Here is a 5,391-nt window from a genome sequence, read left to right as displayed (position 1 = left end):
GACCAAAGAAAGGGTTCTCCGCTTTGAATCCCATTCTAGAGGACTGATGAATAGGTGGGCATTTGAAAAATTCAGTTTCTTGGGCTCTACCATCCCAGCAATTGGAAGAGAAAAGTCTCTAGAAATATTCCCATTGATCAGACTTAAGTAAACTGGAAACTGGTGTATTCAGATTTTTGTTTTAAACACTTTCTCTGGGTCCATTTTGTATGTTAAACATATGTGTGTGACTAAATCAAAAAGAAAAAAATTATAGGGAAGTGTAGCGAATAAAATGGCCAGGCCTTTTTGGGGCATGATTTTTATAAGAGCATTTAAAGATATGCAGTTAATAATGTCAGTGACTCAAGCTATTTAAGTTATTACAAAGAAAAAAATTAATATAAATATATAAAGTAAAATACAGTAAGCCCCATTTTATTTGAAAATTGATTTAATATTTTAAAATAAGTTGATTCTTTAGACTTCTAGCATAAACAAGAAATGGCATAAATAACACATTGAGTATGTATCATTGAAAAGCATAGATCTTTTGGAAAAGTGCTATATGTATATATATTTAACATGCTAATATTTTTAAATGCATATTTTTATGTTTAATATTTAAAAATCACGTTGTCAGGGCACCTGAGTGGCTCAGTTGGTTAAGGGTCCAACTCTGGGTTTCAGCTCAGGTCATGATCTCAAAGTCATGAGATGGAGCCCCACATTGGTCTCTGTGCTCAGCGCAGAGTCTGCTTGTCCCTCTGCTTCCCCCTCTGCTCCTTCTAACACCCCATGCTCTCTCTCAAATAAATAAATTCTTTAAAAATATATTAAAAAGTAAAAATCACCTTGTTTTTTAAACTGAAGTAATTTTTTGTCATTTCATTTTTTTAAAAAAGATTTTATTTATTTGACAGAGAGAGTACAAGTAGGGGGAGCAACAGAGGAAGAGGGAGAAGCAGGCTCTCTGCTGAGCAGGTAGCCCGACAATGGAAGCTCAATCCCAGGACTCCAGGATCAGGACCTGAGCTGAAGGCAGACGCCTAACTGAGCCACACAGGCGCCCCATTATTTTATTATTTCAAATACAAATGTCACCAGTACCATTCTCATTCAGATACCAGATAGTCACGATTTCCTTTGCCCTATTAAGGTTCAGTATGTAAAAGAGAAACTAATCTAAGTATTTTAATAAGAAAGGAACTTGATTAGGGGAATTGGATGTTTCCACAATCCTTAAAAGGTTGGAGGAGCAGATTCAAGCCTGAGGCTGCCTGAATGACTGCCAGAACCCTGCCACATAGACCAGTTAGGGAAATCTCTACCTTTGGGGTGTCAATTCGCAACACTGAGTTCAAGAAACTAGTAGGACAACTGTGACCCACCTGGTAGGAAGCCAGAATCAGAAGCTGTTCCCAGCGCTGCTAGGACTGCCTCTTAACTCCCACACTCAAGACGGGACATTGGAGGGAATCCGAGGGAAGGCCAGCAGCAGCAGGAGGAAGGCCTCCTCATTACTTTGTGCTGATACCCTGCCAGTGCATCCAGTGAGAGCCAGAATTCTGTTAGAGTCGGTAAATGAACACTTTCACTTTCCATCTTCTGCTGTGTGCTGGTTGACCATATCCAACCATTACCTTCCTTCTTGGAATCACCTAATTCATGTCCACCTTTCCTCCTTCATCTTTGACACTGTGAGACTGGTGTAGGGTCATGGAGCGCAACAGTCTTGAGATGTTTTACGGTGCAGCTGAGTATATTTAAGCAACATGGGGACAGGACCCATGGGCAGAAGGGGCTATGCTTTTGCTGTATGAAGCTGATGGTTACATGCTTAGTGCTTAAGGGGGAGACGTGCAGGGAGTACTAGATCATAAATGTCTCCTTTAAATTTCTGTTCATAAAACTACTTTTATAAGATTTCTCTGGTGCTTATCATTCAGTTCGATTCTGACTACCAGTGAGATGTACAGGCAGTCATGAGACCCTTTAAGAATGGAACAAGCAGGGATCCCTGGGTGGCTCAGTGGTTTGGCGCCTGCCTTTGGCCCAGGGCGTGATCCTGGAGTCCCGGGATCGAGTCCCACATCGGGCTCCCTGCATGGAGTCTGCTTCTCCCTCTGCCTGTGTCTCTGCCTCTCTCTCTCTGTGTCTCTCATGAATAAATAAATAAAGTCTTAAAAAAAAAAAAAAGAATGGAGCAAGCAACACATATTTGACTCTTATCAAAACTATGCAGACTATAGGTCAGCCTTTGGGTGGAAGGTAAACATTTTTTTTCTTTTTCAATCCCTCATCAAGACCACATTTCTCTTCCTACTCCCCGCATCCTGCCATGTGCATTTTCACACTCACATGTTTCCCATTTTTTGCCTTTCCTACTTGCCATATCCTTCGAGGTTCAGTTAACATGTCACCTCCACAGTGAAACCTTCCCTGAATTCTTTCTTCCACAGACTCAGTTGTTTCTTTCTGTGGCTCATAACATTTTGTGCACTCATTGCTATGGCATAGAAATTTACAGTATGATTTGTTGTTTTTCTTTCTACCAGACTGTGAAACACTCAGATTGCTCTCGATGTCTAGTCCAGTGCCTGGTTCAAAGTGAATAGATGCCAATGGCGTAGATGATAAATGATGAGAAGGACAGGTCCTTATCCTCTGGAGTTTTAGTAAAGGAGAGAAATATTCTTATAAGGCAGACAAATCTGTGTTGGAAAGTCTTCATTATATCCCAAGGCTTCCATTATCTCTATAGTCCTCTTGAAATTTAAAAGGAAATCAATTTAATAAGAAGTTCCCTAGATTAGGTTGAGGAAGAACTTTCCCATGCAAGAAGAGACAATCTATCAGTCATTTTGCCTGGTTTCCTGTAAGTGTAGTCTTATCTGAGAAAAGAGACATGTGAGGATCTACCCTCTCAACCTACCTCCAACCCAACAATCTGAGAGGAAATACAGGGTTTGGCAAAGCTAAAAGCCTCAAATTAAAGCCTTTTGGATACAGAAAGGCAGCTAAACCTCAGAGGCTATTAGTATACCTACAACTTGTTTTTTGTGCAAACCCAACGTCTATGAAAATGGGAAGAGAGGAGAGGGATGGCAATAAAGAACAGAGGTTCAACGGGCACAGAATTCATAGAATGGAAGTGAGGAGGGCCAAGAAAACCAGAGCTTCTAGACCAGGAGAGCCTGAACATTGGGAGAAAAATCCTAACCTTTTTTCCTTCCTTATGTAGGTATCAGATAATTTTCTGACAGCTGTTGTGCTTGAGTACTAGTTCAATAATGCTGATTTCTCTGAAAAAAAAAAAAAATAGGCCAGTAAATCTTATTGGTTGGATGCTTTTAGGTAGCCATCTAAATAACTTGGTGGAGGTAATTACGTGTCTACCCCAAATTAAAGCTACTAGCGATTCAGTTGTTTTTCCTTGTATATCTAAGGAGGTAACTACTAAGATATAACATTTTATAATCCTATGTGACTTGTAAAATATTTTGCTTCCCATGGCTCCAATTATTGTTATCTTTTTTTCTACAGGTTGCTTCTAAGTTATGCAATCCCACCTCTGCCCCCCAAAAGAACTCACTGCATTTGAAGTGGCATATTTCAAGGCAAACAGCAAAAAAGTACTGGGTTCCTTTCCTAAGCTATATTTTATAAAGAAAAGGATTGGGCGGTGGGGAGTGTCTTGATTTTTAATCTGCCAATTGGAAAACTTTCCTCTTCCATCTACCTTCCACCCAGGAATTGCTGATTTGAAGGTCAGTGTATTTAGAATTCTATTGTCATAACAAAACAATTCCTAGCAGAGGTCAATTCATATTGTTGGAAGGACAGGCCTGAATTACCTAAGAACTTTCCCATACAATTGCTATTCTGACATTCAAGTTTTGGTAATAAAATAAATGCTAAAAGCTTAGAGCTTGCTTTTAAGAAATGCCTGAATAGCTCTACACATGACTAATCAGAGAGGTTTGCTTGCCCAGTCTTAAATTCAAGAGTGAAGTTATTTATTTTAATTAACATATATATTTTTATTTTTTCCAAAATGCAATATTGTAACAAGCCAATTTTGCTCAGCTGTGGTTTTTAAAATTTATTTTAAATTTTTTCCACTATCCATTTTGAAATACTTTCAGACTTATGAAATAGTTACAAAAAATAATATGAAGAATTACCATATACTCTTCATCCAGCTTACAAATGTCCATATTTTATATAAACACAGTACCATTTTTGAAATGGGAAATTAATTAATAGAATACTACCTAGTAATCTACAGACCTTATTCAAATTTTGTCATGTCCTACTAATGTATCTTTTTTCTGCCCAGGATCCAATTCAAGCATCCTGCATTGCATTTAGCTTTCATGGTTCATTAGTCTTTAATCTTAAATAAAAAAATCCTTATTTTTTCTTTGTCTTTCATGACTTTGACTCTTTGAAGTGGACTGGCCAGTTAGAATGTTGCTCAATTTGGGTTTGTCTGATATTTCCTCATGATTACATTCAGGTTACACATTTTGAGCAAGAATGTCACAGAAGTGACATTGTGCCTCTCAATGCAGGAGGAACATAGTGGATGTGTCCCATCACTGGTGATGCTAATTTTGATGACTTCGTCAAGGTGGCATCTGCCAGCTGCCCTTTCACCACTGGAAAGATACCGTCCGTCTTCCCTTTGAAATTAGTAAGCATCTAATGAGGTGATACTTTGAAACTATGTAAATGATTTGCTTTTCATCATACTTTTGCCCACTTATTTTAGGGTCCATTATTTATCTCTGCCTGAAATAACTATTACTATTATGTTTGCCAAACAGCGATTTTCTATTTCCATCATTCCTTCTACATTTTTAAATTGGGATACTACCATAGCAAATAGTTTAGTTAGTTAGTTAGTCATCAATTTGGCTTGACTCTCTGGAGATCATCACTTAGGAAATGGTTTGTGAATGAGAGGCAACACAGTGATGTGTGTGTGATATACAATGTGTGTGATAGACTGGCAGGGTCCTCATCAGAGCCAGAATCTTAGAAGGAATAATGTGGGGCATGAGAGCAATAGGACCACCTTATAAGAGAAGAAGGCATCTGGTCAAGGAAGTCAGATGGAGTAACAGTTTCAGAGGAGATAGAGGTTTTAGATAGTTGTAGAATTTACCTCAGCATTGGCCTCTGGCAGCATGTATGACCCTTGGCAAAAGTTTAGTGTGTTAATTTTTTTGTAAAGATTTTATTTATTCATGAGAGACACAAAGAGTTAGAGACAGAGACACAGGCAGAGGGAGAAGCAGGCTCCCTGTGGAGAACCCAATGTGGGACTCGATCCCAGGACCCTGGGATCAGGCCCTGAGCCGAAAGCAGATGCTCAACCGCTGAGCCACCCAGGCGTCCCCTCAT

This window comes from Canis lupus, chromosome 34 (assembly GCF_011100685.1).
Source record: "Canis lupus familiaris isolate Mischka breed German Shepherd chromosome 34, alternate assembly UU_Cfam_GSD_1.0, whole genome shotgun sequence".
NCBI lineage: Eukaryota > Metazoa > Chordata > Mammalia > Carnivora > Canidae > Canis > Canis lupus.
The sequence above is the reverse complement of the archived record's forward strand: the minus strand, read 5'-3'. Positions refer to the sequence as shown.